The sequence below is a fragment of the Panthera leo genome, chromosome A2 (genome assembly GCF_018350215.1).
Source record: "Panthera leo isolate Ple1 chromosome A2, P.leo_Ple1_pat1.1, whole genome shotgun sequence".
Lineage (NCBI taxonomy): Eukaryota > Metazoa > Chordata > Mammalia > Carnivora > Felidae > Panthera > Panthera leo.
In genome coordinates, this window is record NC_056680.1 from 21,855,025 (window position 1) to 21,873,997 (window position 18,973).

The 18,973-nt window shown below is 45.8% G+C and overlaps 1 protein-coding gene and 1 long non-coding RNA gene across 3 annotated transcripts in view; one reads left to right on the plus strand and one right to left on the minus strand.

Moving 5' to 3' along the window:
- The window catches only part of CACNA1D (calcium voltage-gated channel subunit alpha1 D), a 301,531-nt gene that overhangs the window by 96,254 nt on the left and 186,304 nt on the right, over nt 1-18,973 (plus strand). The window lies entirely within an intron of this gene.
- LOC122214459 lies at nt 2,785-3,938 on the minus strand. Of its 2 annotated transcripts, none has more exons than XR_006199873.1 (3): nt 3,714-3,938; nt 3,211-3,355; nt 2,785-3,003 (listed from the first exon to the last, which is right to left on the minus strand). It is a non-coding gene; the product is annotated as an uncharacterized LOC122214459 (long non-coding RNA). The 2 variants fall into 2 exon arrangements; XR_006199872.1 differs by having other exon boundaries at nt 3,211-3,393.

Below are 18,973 nucleotides of genomic sequence, written 5' to 3' on the forward strand. Positions count from 1 at the left end.
TTTCTGTCAGTCTGGACTAAATTATATGGATGCCCATTCAGCCCACTCTGGTCTCTCATTTCCAGGGAACTTCTTCTTCTCCCCTTAGTTGGTCACCCCCTCCCCCACCCCCCTGTACCTTGGGTCTGTAGTCACAGGTAAGTTCCAGCCCCTAAGCCTCTCCCTCGGCACCTACCTTGCCCCTCCTCCCAGCTTGCCTGCCCAGCAGTGCCCTGGGACCTGTTCTCCATCCTCCCTAATCTTTGCAGAACTTCGCTTTCTTCCTTGGCTCAGATCCAGACATTTCAAATCATTGTCCTAAATGCCCTTCCTGTTTGTCCCTTCCCGGGAAGTTCCCAGCCCTGGATGAATCCAGCCAGCTCTTCTGGGTTTGGCTGCCTGACCACCGCCCCCTTGTTCATGATTGCTGGGCCACACTAGCCTGAGTTGACCTCCTTCCCACTTCAGAGCATCCTCACACACTGTTCCAGCTCCCTGAGTTGTTCTTCCCTGTCTTCATCCACTTCTTCTTGTCCAAACTCTTCATTTGCATCACAGGGGGCCTTCTCTGGCTGCCTGGCTGAGATAGGTTCTCTCCTACCAGGTGCTCACTCAGCACACTGTGCTGGGCTGTTCTGCACTCAGGGTCATCACTTGTTTGTGTGTTCAAGACCTGGCCCAGGCTTCCCAGGGCAGTCCTAACTTCAGATCTTTGTTTCTTCATGCCCATGAAAGATCTCAGAAATCCTATTACCGTGGCATCTGAATGCCATCTCTCAGACTATCTCTGTGACTCCGAAGCAGCTCAAATCTCTTGGCAGCATGAGAGTCCTGATTTTTGGTTTCTCAAATCCCTGTGGTCTTCAGCGATAATCCCTATTGTCTGGAGGTGTGGTAGGTTATTAGTGAGGGGTGTAGGCTCTGGACCAAAGTGCTTGAGCTAAATCCTGACCTCATCACTTCTAGCTAGAGGGCCTTGGGTCAGGTACCTGCCTGGAGCCTGAATTTCTGCATGTGGGAAATAACAGTACCCACCCCCTGGTAGTGAGAGGATTAAAATGCACTGATTCAGGTGTGGGGCACATAGAGGGTGTCAGGGTGCAGGTGAGCATCCAGGAAGTGTTGGCTTTGTGAGCTGTTCTTTGCCATGGTGGGGGATGTAAGGCTCTACTGCCTCGTGCTCCACGTGCTTCTCTTACACATAGGCCTCAGTAAACATTTGTAGGTAGAGACCAGCACCTGGAGAAGGCACTGTATTCTGGCTTTTGAGCCCACAGTGTAAACAACTCATTTCCCACATCCCTGGCCCCCACCACTCCGGGTGGCACCTCGCTCTCGACGCTTGCCTCCCTCTCCCACACACAGAACAAGTTCCTCTTTGTGCATTTCCTCCTCTCATTCTGTCCACCTGGGATACTCTCTCTAGATCTTTCCTTGAACCCAACATCGTGTCCTACCATCCCCTTTATTACCAACTTCACAAACCCTGAGTGTGTGTCTGCTGACCGTTGACCTTGTCGCTTTCTAATTCTCAACTTAGAAACTACCGAAGGCAGGAGTGATGTTTCCTCTTTCCTGGGAACTGCACTAAGCATAGAAAGAACTCCACTCTTCTCAGGCATTCAGGCAAAGCTCACTGACTGAAGGCAGTAACCAGTTGACCTAGTGCTGGTGTTCATGTATGGTATCTGCATATCAGGTGTACCCTGGGATGCTGGTTAAATCCCTTGTCGCTCAGCATATTTTGTCATCAACTTTTGGCAAAACCGGGTGACAGGACCTTGTCCTCCCCGCCTTTTCTTTCCCTGCCTTTCCGGGAACATGTGATACCTCTCTACACTACGGTGTCCTTGTTCTCATTCAGCAGTTCAGTAGGACTGAGTGCATGCCTACTGTGTGACAGGCAGGGACTCATTTGGGCACCGAGGAGCAGCAGCGAACCAAACAGGCAGGGCTCCCGTTCTTGTGGAGCTATGTTCTGGTGGGAAGAGACAGACGATAGACACCCCCACCCCAACCCCTCCCTAGATGGTGCTTACATTCTGGCCAGGGAGATGAAAGAAGGGGGTAAGGATACTACTGCAGGTTTTGGTGGCCAGGAGAGGCTTCTGTGATGAAGTGATATGTGAGCAGGGATTGAATGGGGTGAGGAAGCAAACTTTACAGATATCCTTACAGATATCCAGGAAACAGTATTTGGGACAGAAGGGACAGCACGTACCAAGGCTCTGAGGAGAGGGGTGTGCAAGTGCTGTCTTGGGAGGATCACGAGGAGGTACCTTCAGGTAGAGTGGAAAGGCTGAACCGGGGAGAGTGGAAGGGGCTGAGACACAGCAAGGGGAGACTAGACAGCACAGGCTCCCAAAGGGCCTTGGATTTTATTCTCAACTAGATGGGGAGCCATTTGAGGGTTTTGAGGAGCAGAGAGACACAATTTATGTAGTATCACCTTCGATTCTCAAGAGCTTGAGGAAATTGAACTAACAAAGTCATAGGAGGAGGGAAGTTACTTGCATTTTAGCAGAAGGGCACCTTCCTAATTACGGGGAAGGCCCAAAACAAAAAGGCTATAGTGTAGGTGGGATTAAGTGACTCTAATGCCTCCTGCTTGCTCTCTCCCAGCATGTATAGAAGTGGTAAACACTTTGGAGGAAATATACCCCAAGCCCAGTGTGGTTTCTTCTTGGTTTGTTTTTGGCACCACAAAACTTGTCTTTTACTGGTGAAACCAGAGAACCTTAAATACTTCTCGTGGACATCAACTTTTTTCTTTCAAATTTTAAAATGGTATTGTGGATGTGCAAATTTTAAAAGTTATACACAGTTTGGAAGACACAAACATATGCAAGAATTCAATGGGAGATGTTCTGAGATGTGAATTCAAACCCAGAGAACCATCAAGCAGGCTTCTGTAAAACCCCTTGGCCACTGCACCTGTTGCGGCGATGACAGGGGGCTGCTTGTAGCTCTGCCCAAAGGCTTTGTTCCCTTCTCTCTGAGGATTGTAAAAGTCCCAGGGCCATCCTGTTGGTGTTGAAATCATGAGCTAGTGAGGGAAGAGAGAGGGAGGGATGGGTGGGGCCCGGGGTGGTGTCTGTCCTTCACCCTTGAGGTGGGACAAGGGCCGTGTGCCAAGGCTATACCAAGCAGCTGGAATTTCTTTCTTCTCAGCCCAGTCTCCCTGCCCCCACCCTCCACAACCTGGCAGGTAGACAGAAGGTGGTGCCTCACCTGCCCCTGGACTGAGAAGTGGCCTTGCGTCCTGCTTGCACAGCCGGGTCACCAGCAGAGACGGCTGAAGTCCCAGGCACCTTTGTAAGAGCTTCAGTCAGAAATGATGATGTTTGAATCCATTCTTCAGGGAGCTGCTGCTTTTCTTAGATGGTGTAAAAAAGGAAAGATGGAAGGTAGAATCTTTGAAGTCAAAGGAACGGGAATTAAGTTCAGCGACAGAACCCACCAGGCCATCAAGCACAGTCTGTGTGACTAAGGAGGGTGTGAGGGAGGGAGCAGTCCCCTGCACGCACGTGTGTGTGTGTGTGTGCTCACACACATGCATGTTTAAAGGCAGAAGAAATGGGATTCCCATGGACAGAAAGGCCCTCACTTCCGAGTATGCAGTCTGGTTCATATTAGTAACCAAACTTAGAGAACAGCTTTAGGCTGTGTGTTGTGTCACTTGAAAGCATTTGAAATAATCTAGCTGGTCTAGAAGGCAGCTGTCTCAGTCTTACTTGAGGATGGGGACAAAGTCACTGGAATGCTCTTGGTTTCCTGATACTCCAGACAAGAAGCTAGAGCCCAGCTTCCTCAGGCCATGTACTTTCATTAGTTAATTCAACTGCTTCAGCAAATATTTCTTGAGCACCTACAGGTGGCAGCCACTGTTCCTGGTCCTGGGGCCATTGGATGAACAGGCTCCATGTGGAGCTTACGCTCTCTTGGGCGGGGAACAGCCACGCAACAGGTGAGCAGAGAAGGTGACCTCACAGAGCACCCACCTTATGAAGGAGAGAAAGTGAGGCGGTGTGGTAGGCCTGCTGGATGGCTCTGGGGCAGAGTTTCCAAGGAAGGAGGGAAATACAGACTTTGATGCAGAAAGAAGTGTTTTTAAGGAGCAAAAAAGAGGCCAGTTGATGCCTCCTGGCGCAGAGGAGAACAGTGGTTTCCGTGAATCCGTCCTTCTCTCATGTTCCTGGGCAACTCCACAGACCTGCATGTAAATGGCAGGCACAGTCATGGGCACCAGGATCCTTTTTTTCTGAGCTGTCTTTCTTCCCTTTTGCCCAAGATGTAAAGATTTCTGAGCAGAGCATGAGTGTCTTGAGACTTGGCCATTCTGCCATTTTCCCCCCAGTCACCCAAGTAAGAAAATTCCATCTTCCCGAATCCCCCCATTGATCTAGAATTGTACACTGGCGGCAGTGTTCTCCCTTGCAGCTTTATTATTCCTCTGTGGCTTTCCTACCAATTGTCTTTTCTCCATGCGGTCTGTCCCCTGGTTGTCTCTCTTTGTGAAGCTAATTGTTGAGCCATTAAAACGGTTCGTTAGTTCCAACACAACCACTGCACACAGCTGTTTGATGGGGAGTTTCACCTTGGTGTTTCAGTCCATCTTAGAGTTGGTAGTTGTGATGGTCAGCTCCTCCTCGGACAGTGTGCTGCTGCCCACAGAAGAATGCAAAGGTCCAGCCATGTGAGGACACTGGGCATTTGGAGGGAGTTGAGCTGAGTCCTAAGAATACTTGCATTTGGAAGAGAAAGATAACTCCAGAGAGTAAGCCAGGGGTGAAGGCAATAGCACCTTCCCTCCAATCCCACTCTGGGTCCCTCACCCACATAGAAGCCCCAGATCACAGTGGAGGCCCCTAGGGACCAGGAAGGGCCATCCATCCATTTGTTCTCCATCTCCAGCTGGTCCCTGAAGCTACTGGCATCCAGGGCTACTTCCCTGATGCTCCCTGACCCAGCTCACCAGAGCCCACTGACTGGGGCCAGAGCCACAGTCATCCCGGGCCCTTGCCTGCCTGCCTACCATCACCCATTCTGTATTGGCCCCAGCTCCTAGTGACATCTGCCTGACTGGACTGTGCTTGTCTAGAATGCAGCTGAACCTGTAGAAGGTGCCAGTTGAGAATTCATGGAAAAAAATGTTTTCATGGTTCTTGCCTTCAAGGAGTTTACAGTCTAGTGTGCACAACAACATGAGTAATAAAGGCACATTGTGACTGTGCCCAGAGGGTCTTTCGGACAGAGGGGTCAAGCAGGAGGGGATGCAGGTCTGTGTGGTGGAATGGGTTATGAGGTGGTGGCTTCTGTTGTCACAAAGAACTCAGGCTGGTGTCAGGGTGGACATTCTTGACCTCCTGGGGTTTATTTTCAGTTGTAGAATTATGGCTTCACTGAAGACACCAGGCTTAGCCACTTGCAACTTTAAGTGCCACAAGGAGAAGGAGAAAGAGGTGGAGAGCAAAGGACCGTGCACTGCAGAAATGCTCCTTCTGGCCAGTGCCCAGGCAGGCCTCACGACTCTGGGGAAGGCAAGCTGGACCAGGGTCCTGGGTTCCAGTCCCAGATGCCCACAAGCTTGCTCTGTGACCTGGACCTCTGCCTTCAGTGACCCCTGCTCTGTCACTTTACAGTAATATATTCGCATGCACGTGGCAGAGGTTATGGGCACCTCTGCATGTGGGCCATTGAGTTTGAGGACCAGTAACTCCAGGGTTGGGAGATAATCCACTGGGAGGCAGGAACCCTGAGGGGAGTGGTCTTTGTCATTTACTGTGTCATTTTGGGGAAAATTGAGCAGAATGATGCCCACCTGTGAATAAGCACCAGGGAGTGGTAGAAGGCACTTAAACCCAGATCCATTGGAATCTGGAGGCCTGATTTGGTCCTTGTCTCAGGCTAGTGGAAGGCTCTGCTCCACTTGGATTATTTGGACTCCCCCCACTTTTTCAAGGAGAGTCCTCACTACCGGCTTTTGACAAAAAAGTTGCTGTCATTCTGGGTTTCATTTTTTTTTTTTTTAACTCCTTCCCATCTCTCCAGTAAAAACACCAGAAATCTAGGACCTGTTCTGATGCTGGTGATGAGCCAAGGAAGCAGGTAACCCAGCGGGCTCATGTAGAAGGTGCTCGGGCCCCCGTTTCTGCCCCCTGCCCACCCCATGGGAGATGGGACACCAGCATCTTCCCACGGAGGCCTGAGAGTAAGGCCATAACTCTGGGGAAAATACTCCATGATTATTATCCTTCCGCAGCATGGCCTTTTCCAGGCAATTTGATTTTCATCATCGCCCACCATTTAAGAATACATTTTTCTAGGGAGCTGTCGTGTCTTCAGAGGGAAACTCTGAAACTGGTCCTCAGAGCTCTGTCCCCCTTCGCTTCACTCCCTGGTCCACAGTCCTGGTCCACTGGAAAGTGGAAGACTAGTGGAAATAGAATGTTTCCATATTAAATATTCACAAGTCATAATCCATAAGTAATTAGTAAGCTTTATTAATAAGTCTTCACAGGCTCAGACAGTAGATTTCAGAGATTGTTTTTGGAGAGCCTTCTGTGGAAGGGGGTTTGAGGAAAAGCTGGTGGTCCTGTTGTACACAGCTTGGGACTATTTCCCTTTGATTTCTTCTTACAGCTACTTCTACACAAAGCAGAAAGAAAGGCTTCCTTCAGAAGAATTACAGAGGCGACCCCTGGGGCCAGCCGCGGTGAGAGGAATTGAACTTCTAGTTAATTAGCGAAGGCCCAGCATCCCCAGTGGAGAGGGATGTGCCCGGCCTGGGCGCTGAGAGACCGGTCTCTGCACACAAAGCCCTGCAGCTGACAGCCATGTCATCTTGGGGGACCTTTCTGGGCCCCAGGACAGCTGAGAAACCTGATGCCATTTGAAAATGTTCTCGAGGGCTCTAGCAGATTAGCCAGTCATGGAAGTACATACATTTTAGCTGGCCAAATTTGGATGTGGTATCAGTGTGCCTTTAAAAAAAATACCACAGTTCCTGCTAAACAGGAACGTGTACGTAAATTGGATTTTAAGTAGTTTTCCAATGAAAAGGATCTTCTACTTTTTTTTTTAAATATTTAGGTTCACCTGAAGGGGCAGCTCTGTCTGCATTTTCTCTCTGCATGCTAGCTTTACATGTGTTAAGGTAAAAAGCATATTCATTGCAGAACATATAGGAAATGTAAACAAAGGCATGGTAAAAAATAATATCTTCAAAAAATATGGGCTCATTTAAAACAGACTCTTGAAACGGAACACTATACTGTGAGTGCCTTTTGGCATGTCGTGTGATCTAGATCTGTCCTTGCTGGCTGCTTAATTTCATTAAAATGGTTGTTCCATTTAACACATGTTCTGTTTTGGACATCAGGGTGGGCTTCCTCTTTTCGCTACCATAAACCACATTGCAGCAAATATGTCTGTGGCAAAGTCACCATGTACCTCCACGATTATTTCCTTGAATCAAATTTTAGATAGGAAACTGCTGTAACAAAGAATATACAGATTACATAATTCTTCGGTCTTTGGTAGGAGTTGCAAAGCATTTGCTTTGTTGTTGATTTCTAAAAGGGAGTAAAAACGGAGAAATTTTGATGTTAAAGTAATTAAGTAATTGAGTGTTCAAGAGCCTGGACTCTCAGGTCAGATACAAGTTGCTTCACATCACCAAGCCTGTTTCCTCACTTATATTTAAAAACAATTTTTTTAATGTTTGTTTATTCCTGAGAGAGTGAGAGAGGCAGAGCACAAGCAGGGGAGGGGCATGACCTGAGCCGAAGTCAGATGCTTAACCCACTGAGCCACCCAGTGCCCTCTGTTTTCGTCGCTTATAAAATGGGCATCCTAATATCCTTCAACCGCATGCAAGCATTAATTAAATCATGTAAGTAAAACACTAGGCTGCAGATGAACTCTCTGTGTGGAAGTTCTGGTTTCTTCCTGAGCCTGCTCTAGATCACCAGAATGGCCTGGACTGCTAGCCAGCCTCCTCTCCAGCCCACCCTGGCTTCCCGGCCGCTACTGTAGACACAGGCAAGCCCACTGCCATTTTGCTGCTCTGTGTCTGTCCTGATTCTGAAAGCCTGTCTTCAGACATTTATATGTTCAGACAAACTAATCAGGCTGAAATTTCTCATGCTTATTTGCAGCTAGATGAAGCAATCCATTTAGCTGCTTTGGAATTACCCAGGCATGGCAGAAATTGGTTTCTCAGCCTTGAGAAATTCTGCAGATACTGAGGTACTGACAGGCACCAGGGCCAGCTTGATGAAATCAGAAACTAAGGGGCCTGTGGTGGCTTTTGGTCAGGACCTCTGTCCTTAGCGACACAGGACAATCCACCTGAGACGTAGCATACTTATCAGCGTTCTTTTGGTCCTCTTGTATCTGAACGTTATTCCTTCTCTCCTCCTCTGAGGAGCTCTGAGCTTCTCCCTGAGAAAGCCTTTGCTTCCAGGTTCGTCATTGGTTGATAGAGAGGAGATATTTGCTGGTTCTTTTTCTCCTTTTGCTGACTGAGGGCCCCAGAGGCCCTTAAATAGTTGCTTTGTGTTAAAACCACTATTTGGGCCAACAGGAGAGCTTGAGCTGAGTTTGGGATTCCAGAGTGTGTAACACCCCCTTTTGTCAGTCTTCATAGTCCGTGGGATAAGAATACCGCAGGGATACTGGCTTACCAAAAGGACTGGGCCCAGAGATGTGCAGCTAGTAAATGGAAGACCTGGGATTTGAATCCTTGCAGAATATAGTTTTATTGTGGGTGCTTTGTTAAAAAAGTTTTTAATGTTTGTTTATTTTTTGAGAGAGAGACAGAATGTGAGCAGGAGAGAGGGAGGGAGGGAGGGAGGGAGAGAGAGAGAGAGAGAGAGAGAGAGAGAGAGACATTGAATCCGAAACAGGCTCTGGGCTCTAGGCTTTGCATTTTCAGCACAGAGCCCGACACGGGGCTTGAACTCACAAACTGTGAGATCATGACCTGAGCCGAAGTTGGACACCTAACTGGCAGGCGCCCCCATCGTGGGTGCTTTTAACCACTGCACAGTACCACCTTTCATCAGACACCTATTTATCAGAATGTGTTTTGTATCTGTCTACACCGTGGGATTTATCACTCATTCACCATTTACACAACTGTTGCATGGGAGCATGCAAAAAAAAAAAAAAAAAAAAAAAAAAAAAAAAAAAAAAGATGCGGTCCCTATTCTTACAGTAGAAGCAACAAAATGGCTATAAATTAGTACATGAAAATACCTCACCGGTTTGATATATAACTCTAAACCCCAAAATCCCTGAAGAATTTTGTTCTCAGTGATCAAAATCGATGACCCTTCCTTACTACACACATCATTTATGCCCCACCCCCACCCCAGCCATCACTTAGAATCTGTTGATTCTTTTGTTTCTTGGTGGTCCCAGCACATGGATTGATCTGCTCTGTGATTCCACAGTACCCTGTAAGTTCATAAGGAGGGAAACCATCTCTGGCTCACATCGCAGAGTGTTCTTCTGTCTCCCCTTTTAAAGGTCACACCCTCTTGTCATGAATATAAAAACTCCGGCCCAGTGGCAGAGATCCGGATACAGCCTTCCAGGGTTTGTGCATGCTCACTACCACTGCCCTATCCTCCATGAGGATCATTAATGTGCAAAGAGGGCTGTGTTCCTTCTCTGTACATCCCATCAGCAAAGATTTGATCAAGCTTTGCTTCCTGTCCTATGCATTAGGGTTTTAAATCTTAGACTATGAAATTCCATTCTAACACTAAATATGCTCCTTTCATCTACACTCACTGCTGTGAGCCTGTCCACTTTACCAAGATGTGGCCCTCTCTGGGGTGCACCCCCTGGTTAAGAACCACAGGGTTAATAGCAGGGGAGAAGGCAGGAGACTGATTAAAACAAATGCCAGGATTCTAAAAATCCTGGGATTTTGGAAATCCTGGGATTCTAAAAATAGCTGGTATGATTTTGAAGAAAGGAATAGAGCCCTGCAAACTTATAGTCACCCCTGCGAATACTGTTTCTAGCTCAATCACTGATTTTCCTGACTTCACACAGAAAGCATGAAATTATGTGGCTAATAATAATGAGGACGATGAAGATGAGGGTAGCTACTATGCAGTGTGTGCTAAGCATTGTGGGAGGAGCTTCTTGCACTCATTTAATCCCTATGGTGACCCCTTGTTATAGGTAATTCACCCTTGTTTAAGATCAGAGGGCCCTGGCTCTATCCCAGCCCTCACCTCCCGCAGCTGGTAATAGGGGTTTTACCCCATATTACCTGAGCTCAAAGCCCTGCCCTCCCAACCATGACAGCCTGCTGCAGCTTTCAAAGCACATGCATAGAGTACTGCTACCATCCTCTACCCCTGCTGGATCGCAAAGGTTTTACCAGCTGATTTGTACTGTATTGTTTTGGCTGTTGCAAACCCTTCTGGAATGAGGGTTGGGTGTAGTCTCATTCACTAGATGTGCAGTTTTGTGGTCAGAGTGGATGGCTTTTATTGTCAAAGTAGCAGTTAATAGAAGGTAATACCAGCCTAGAGTTCCTGTTTAGGTGGGTGATGCTTGGAGCCTGGTGCAAGAGCTGAGGCGGAATTCTGAGTTTTACCTGTTATTAAGGGGCTTTGTGACTTGGAGAAACCCCCTTACCATCCGTCACTAATTGGTCATGGTTTCCTTTCCTTCCCTTTTCCTTCTTTCCTTTCTTGCCTTTTTTTGGAGCTAAGCCTCACAACGTTACCAGTTAATCAGAGCTGAAATGTAAGCTAGAGCCTGTTTTCTGTTTCTTGAATTTGATGGTCCCTATAGTTCCTTCCATTCCTGGAACTCATCTGATGTCAGACTGGTGCAGCTTTCACAAGCTTTTTCTCCCTAGCTGACCCACTTGTCCCTCTCAGACAGTGAGGTGCAGCCGAGGCACGGGTGAACTCCTGGAGCCCTGAAGGTGGGGAGGACTGAAGGGGAGGCACAGACTTACACACAATGGAACTGTGCTCCGTACCATGATTTTGCACCTGGGGTTTTCTGAGAGGCCAGAGCTGCCATGTGGAGCAGATGTACTCTCACCTGAAAACTTGTTCCAGTGCCCTCTCCTTACATTGGAACTAAAGCTTATGCTTGCTCTGAAGGGCAGTAGAACAGAGTGATTGGCAGCTTTCGCGGTGGTTGTAACGCTGCTGGGGGTTGAATTCCAGCCCCGATATTAACCGTAAGACTTTGGATGGCTTCCTTAGCCTCTCTGTGCCTCCGGTTCCTCATCTGTAAAACCAGAGGCAATAACAGACCCACCCCACGGGGTTCCCAGGAGCCTTGGATGACTTTCTCCATTTAAAGTTCTCAGAACAGCCCCTGGGGCGTAGTATGTGCTAGTTGACATGTTGTTGCATCGTTTAATTCTCTAAATCAAATGAAAATGCTCCATAAATTGCAAAATACCATTCAAATCCTCTTAGCGACAAAAGGTGAAGAAATGGGACGGTGTCGCCTAAGCTATAGCTGGTAATCCCAACTCATGCAGTAGCAATAAAATTGGCCAGTCGGAGATGATGGAGAGCCCACAGACATGAACGAACTCCTCGGAGCAGTGATGCCCTAACTTAGCCATGTATTAACATCCCCGGGGAACTCAAAATACACAGCCTGTGGTTTTTTCCAGACCAGTGGAATCAGGACAATGCAGGGCATGGGGAAAGGTGGACCCAGGAAGTTGTGATTTTACAAAAAGCTCTCCAGGTGCATTCCGGTGCAGCTGGTCTGTGGACCAGTGTTTAGGAACTCCTGGCATGGATGGTCTAATGGGATTCATTGGTTATATTTAACAGGTTACAGGATCTGGCAGAGGGTCTGACAGCAGGTGTCTACCATTAAATACGTTTTCATTAGGTAACATGGGAGAGGCGACACAGGTTTGTCTGAAAGAAATTCTCGACCTCTAAAGACACCTGAAGCCTGGGGCTGAGAGTCTGGCTCTGTTTCTTTTTAAGGTCAGTTTTTACTGGCTGACTGGTCCCCTTGCCATGGGGTAAAGTGACAGGGGAGACTGCTAACTGGGTGAGGAGTGGGGATGAGTGTAATTGAAAAGGGATTTGGAGGCAGGCAGTTTTGGATCCTGGTTTGTAGTAGGGACACCAGACTCCCGCGTCTGAATGTGAACATGGAATCACTCTGTGGGATTTTGCAAAAGTGGAAGCTGCAGGTGAAGGGAGTGGTGCAGGAGATTTAGTGAGCAGGCACTTGGGCAACTGGCCGGCAGATGGGGAACAGAGCTTAAAAAGAGTCATGGCAGACTCCTTAGTCCAGAAGCAGGGAACAAACTGGGGGACATGTGCTAAATAGAAAGAGGGACCAGCATACTATTGAAGAGGAAGAAGAAGATTACACGTGGAGGGCTTTTTGAAAGTCACTGAACACTTCATCACCCCCCCCCCCCCACACACACACACACATACTCTGTACTTATTGTAGCTAAAAAGTCTTTAAAAGCTTTTTAGGAAATCATAAAAGTTAAGTGAGATGCCCGGATGGGCCAGTGATAGTCTTTGGACCAGTGTCTGGCAGCCAGTCTGGTTATGTTGGTCTTGGCTACAAGTAGGGATAAATAGCCTTGCTTTGCAGAGCTGCTACAGAGATGGATGGAATGGTAGCTACGAATGATGGCTTCATCATTGTAAAGTACCATTCACCCATACGGAAACATCATCTATGATATGTACATAGCATGGCCCTTGGTATTGGCAGGAGAGAGCAAGCTCTACTTCTGGATGGAGATGGGGATATTCACTACCAGGAGGTAGAGCCTCAGATCTAAAGATCTAGAAACATTCACCATCATGTACTTCATGGTCTAAAACATAGGAGTTTAGACTTTCCTAGGATCTCTTGCAGGGCAAAGTATGGAGCTCACTCCTGGTGGTTACAGCTGTAATGGTATGTCTACTGGTTTCTCACTGTGGGCTATAGCTGTCAGATTGCTGGTTATGCCCAGTTGCCAAGCTCTGCTGTGACTCTGTTCCTTTCTCTCCTATGCTATTGCTATACATAAGCAAGATTGACATCGTTGAAGAGGTAACTCTGAATCCACCTGATTGAAAGAGAACCCAAAACATAATAGATGATTTGGATTTTGATACTATGTTGTTAGCAATAAATGACATATGATACCCCACATAGTGGTTGTCAAGGTAAGAACCACAATGTCTGATGTTCCTTCCAGACATCAACAGCTACCATGTACTTGAGACCACCATGGAGGGCTCCCAAGTATCTGGCACTGTGGGAGTTCTTGGGGAGACAGAGTGGGTATCACTTTCTGATCCTCAAAGTGCTTCAGTCTTGCCAGGAACACAGTAAATGATCTTGTTCCCAAATGAATGGTGGGCTCCTAGGTTCTATAGGATTTGTTCAGAGAGAGAAGGGATTCAAATTAATTTAAGTCATCTAATTGATCAAGACACTAAAGGATAGGGAGCTAGCTAGCTGGCTGTTGATAATGCAAATTAGAATAATAACTTCCATGTAGAGCATCTGGCATTTTTAACATTTTCTACATGGATCATGAACTCAGATGCCTTCGGGGGCCAGGCAGGTAACAAAATTTGGGGAAGCAAACAAAATTTGGGGAGGATTATGACACCTTAAAACATGACAGCCCAGAGTTTAGGACAGAAGCATAGCACGCTGCTTCTGATTTTCAAAGAAAGTTTACAAATATCCTACTTAATGTTCACGGCATCTTATGAGGCAGGACTATTCTCATTTTCCAAAGATAAGAAAAACGCTGATGACAATGAAAGGCAGAGATAGGTGTGGTATGGAGTCTGCAGTGTCTATCTCCAGAGCTGTGTGGTATTTCCCCTGGAGGCTTACCACCCCCCCCCCCCAGGACCAAGCCATTGTAGAAGAAGGTACTGTACTCTTCTAAACGGTCCCCCTCTCCCCAGAGCTGCCCCAATCATTCTCTGAGCATGGCTCTGGGGAGATGGCTCCTGGGCCTGTTTGTTTCTACTCTTTCCCTGTTTCTTAAATGGACCCAGGAGGAAAAGGCTGGGAGACAGCAGCAAGGCTACACAGAAGTCAGAGAAAGCCATCAACCAAGTCAGTGTTAAGGTCCTTTTGGACCTAATAACAGGCCCCTAGTGCTGAAATCAGCTTTGCTACCACATCTAATTGGCTGATTTGAGATTTCCCAACTCTCTCTTTTTATCTTTTACCCATCTTTGTTATTTTTCACTAAAAGAAAAAGTAAAAGAAATAGAGAGGTCGATTTGGGGTTATTTGAACCCAAAGTGAAGAATCCCCTGCACCAGGGCTAGGATCCCCCGAAAGAGGGAAGAGCTGTCAGTTACAATTATTGTGACCAGTCTCTCTGGCTCCCGAGACCTTTGGTTACAGCTACCGTGACAGCATGAATTACCTTCAGTTGTGAAGTACATTTAACAGCATTATTGCCCACACACTCTGGTGGCAGGCAGGAGGGAAGACTCGGGAATGACAGATGCCTGGAGTCTGGGTGTGTGCCACAGCATCAGGCCAGGGACCATGGACTTTCTGTGCCATCACCAGAGCTTACGTATGGTTTGGGGTTTGGTTTCCACAAGTGCTTGAGGAAGGAACAGTCACCTACTTTATTTAGGTCTCATTTACATACAATAAAATGTATACCTTAAAGTATACAGATTGAGTCTTGATAAATGTCTACACTTCTCTAACCACCACCCCAGTGAAGATGTAAACCATTTCTGTTACTGCACAAAGATCCCTATACCCTCTCTCGTCATCAGTCCCCACCCCTAATTCTTGACCCAAGGCAAACACTGATCTGCTTTTTACTATTATAGATTAGATTTGTCTTTCCTAGAGTTTCATAGAAATTACTCTTGTATGTGTATCAAAGTTTTGTCCTTTTTATTGCTGGGTGACTGACATTCCATTGTGAGGATACACCACAATTTGTTTATCCACTTACCTGCTGTTGGACATTTGGGTCCAAACATTGGAAACATTGTTTTGGCTATTACAAATAAATAGCCAACTTTTGGCTATTACAAATAAAGCTGCTGTGACTATTTATACTAACCTTTGTGTGGACATAAATTTGTATTACTCTCAGGAAAAATAGCAAAGACTGGCATTGCTGGATCATATGGTATGGCAGGCAGGAATTTGGCCCCCATAATTTTTTCCCCCTGGTGGTGCACCTGTGAATGCTACCTTATGTGGCAGAAGGGACTTTGCAGATAGAATTAAAGGGGCTCATCAGTGGACTTTAAGATAGGGAGATTATCCTGGGCCAAATGGATGGACCCAGTATGATCCCATGGAAGCATCAGAATAGGAGGGCAGAGAGGCAAGTAGAGCTCTTTAGGAGGAGAGGTCAAAGAGTGGGAACAACCCAGCTGCCATTGCTGACATTGAATGTGGAGAAAGGAGGCCATGAGCCAGGTGATGCAAACAGCTTTTAGGAGATGGGAGTGACCCCTGACTGACAGCCATCAAGGAAAGGGGAACCTCCATCTTGTAGCTGTGTATAGCTGAATGCCATCAACAACCCAAATCGAATGAGTCTGGAAGCAAATCCTCGATAAGAACCCAGGCTGGCTGACACTCTGATTTTTGGCATTAAGGGACCCAGAGCAGAGAAACCAGCCATACTTACAGACTTTCTGACATGGCAGAAGTGAGATAATCTGTGTTGTTTTAAGCCACTAAGTTTGTGGTAATTTCTTACATCAGCAACAGAAAACTAGTGTATATGCTAAGTGTATGTTTATAAGAAACTGTCAAACCCTTCCAAATGGGTTATACAATTTTATATCCCCATCAACAATAATTGTGAGTTGTAGCTGCTCCATATCCTTGACAACACTTGTTATTGTCAGGCTGTCTTTCATCGTAGCCTTTCAGGTGGGAGTGTAGTCATAGATCATTATGGCTTTAATTTCTATTTCATTTGTAGATTATCTGTTGTGATGTTCATATCTTCTGTGCATTCTTTATCCAGCTGTCATCTTACTGAGTTGTGAGAGCTTTTCATATATTCTGTATTTAAGTTCTTAGAAAAAAAAAGTTCCTAGATATGTCTTGTGACTATTGGTTCATAGTTTGTGGCTTGCTTTTTCATGTCCTTAATGGTGTCTCTGGAAGGACATTTTTTATTTTGTTGAGGTCAATTGCATTTTTTCTTTGGTTCATTCCTTCTAAGTCCTAAGAAAAATTTTACTTATCCATGATGTAGACATTTTTCTCCCACTTCTTCTTCTAGAAGTTTTTAGTTTTAACTTTTACAAATGTCTATGATCTGTTTTGAGGTAAGAGTTGAAGTTCACTTTTTTACATGAAGATCGAGCTCAGTGCCATTTGTTGAGAAAGGTGTTCTTTCCCTGTTTAATTCCCTTGGCCCCTTTGTCAAATCAGTTGACTGTATATACGTGGGCTTATGTCCAGACTTTTCATTTTCCACCGATAGGTCTATCCTTCTGCAAATACTGCTCTGTCCTGATTACTGTAGCTTTATATCAGGTCTGGAAAACAGGTAGTGTCAATTATCCAGCTTTCTACCAGGTCTTGTGTATTTCTATCCAGATTTAGTAATCAGCTCATTAACTTCTACAAAAAGCCTTGTTGGGATTTTGATCAGGACTGCATTGAATCTGTATATCAACGTAGGGAGAATTGAGGTGGGAACAGAAAAAGATTAAAGAAACTAATGGTTGAAAACTTTGGAAATTTGACAATAACCCACATATCCAAGAAGCTCTGTGAATCCAAAGGTAGGAAAAGCTCACATTATAATCAATGCCCAAAAATTTACATAAAGAGAAAATCTTAAAAAGACCTATTATGTAAACAAATTCAGAGAAAATTTCTTATCAGAACGCAAGCCAAAGATAATGCAGTAACACCTTTAAAGTGTTACAAACTGTCAATCTAGAATTCTATATCCAGTGAAAATATCTTCCCAAGTGATGGTAAAATAGATTATCAGACAAACAAAAAGGGAAGTCTTCATATGGGAGGAAAATGACATCAAGTGGAAACTTGGATCCACACAAAGGAATGAAGAGTCCTGGAAATGGTAAATATGTATTAAATATAAAAGACCTTTTACCTAGGAAAGATCTATAAAGTAAGTATAGCTGATATGGCAGGAGTAGGGATAAAGTAGAATGGTAGAGGATATTCAGTTGTACCAAAAAAGGGAAGAAAATAAAAGGGAGAAGGAATGGATAATATATAGAAAAACAGAAAATAGTAAGAAGACTTCAAATGAAAACCAGAACATATAAATGGTCCACACGCTTCAATTAAAGGACAGCTGGATTGGGAGTGCATTTGGACTTGAGAGCCTGTCCGTCTGTCACTGGCACAGCCCACTCTTTTGGCTGTTCACCTTCTGACCAGTGTGCAGCCTTATCACACTTGAACTCCTGCACAATATAAGGATTGCTTCTATGGAGGAAGATAACTTTGCTCCAGGTGAAGAAATTCTCCCCCATTTGCCTAAATGAGGAAACACAGTCCCAGGAGGCATAGCATTCTTCTCTGGCTATGTTAATTACTCCCTACAGTCCTACCAAATATTGTCACGCAAAGACTACATTGTACTACAGGTTAACTTGCAAAAACTTGTACGTAAAGTCCAAATGGGAAGGAGAAAGAAGAAAATGATTAACATAATACAAATAAAAATACACATATGACAGGCAAATAGAAAATATGCAAAACTGCTGTAGTCCACATTTCATTTCTAAAATTAGTCATGTGACCACAATTGCCCTGTTTGCAGCCACAATTTCATCTGGTTGGGATTTTTTTTTACCTGGTGGAGTGACCTTAACCTACCTTCCTGAAGGTCTGAGTCCTCATTTTCCTGCCCGGTTTTGATTACTGGAGTTTCCTATTAATCTTTATTGTAGAGCATGGAAGAACTAAGAAGTGCCCCAGAAAACCATCTGGTTTCCAGACTGCTTCCTTGGCATCCATTGTATAAAAGCAACCTAGTTTCCCCTTGCTAGCCAGAATCAGCTTCTACAGTCAATAGATTAACATCCTCCCCCTCTTTGTTCTCCTTGTTGGTCCAGTGGCATGAGGGGACTAAACTGTCCAGGTGGTTATCTCATGTTCTGATCCTGTGAAACCATGGTTGTGTACCTTGCAGAACCAGTCCTCTCTTGGGGGACTAGGGTCTCCACACCAGCAGATCCAAGTTGCTGAGATGAGAATCAGACACTCTGTGCGTTGGTTATTAGATGTAATGGTAAGGGGAGCCTCCTTCACTTCCACCCCTTAAATTCCAGATCCCTGCATTCTGGCTATTGGAGAGATTGTGCCATGTGTCAGGTTCTGATTCTGAGCACATGATGCCTCTTGTAAAAGAGAATCCCAGCCTTTCAGGGTATTCTGTTCCACCTGGTACCATAACTGAGTCTTTAGGAAGCCATCCCATCTTTCAGTTGGCCAGCCATCTCCAGGCGACAGGCCACTCATGGACTACTCTTCTTGACCCTGGACTGACACCAGGATTCCTACAGTTTCTAGATTTCTGTTACAGCTGGCTTATTGATGCTCACATTTGCATAAGTAGTTTGCTTTCTTCCATGAGTGGATGTACAGCCTTAGGTAAATCCTCCCCTCTCTCTGGATCTTTGAATCTCCATCCGAAGAGTGGGAGGTTTGGACATGATCCTCCTTTTCAAACCTTGCACTTCTAATGTGTTTTTCTCTGGTGACCTTGCAGGGTTGCTGTGAGGTCAGTAGGGATAGTGAGGGTAAGAGTGAACTGTTAACATGCATCCACCACCAAGGCATGATGCATTCTCATCGTTGTCAGTATCCACGTCCAGACCTTGACTTCCATCTGTCTGGAGCTGAAGAAAGGGCATTGCCTTCCACTATCATGTCCTATCTCTACCTGAGGACTCTAGGATCAGTGCTCATATTTGTGGACATGGACTGGGACCTATTGGTGGCACTGAGGGAGGGG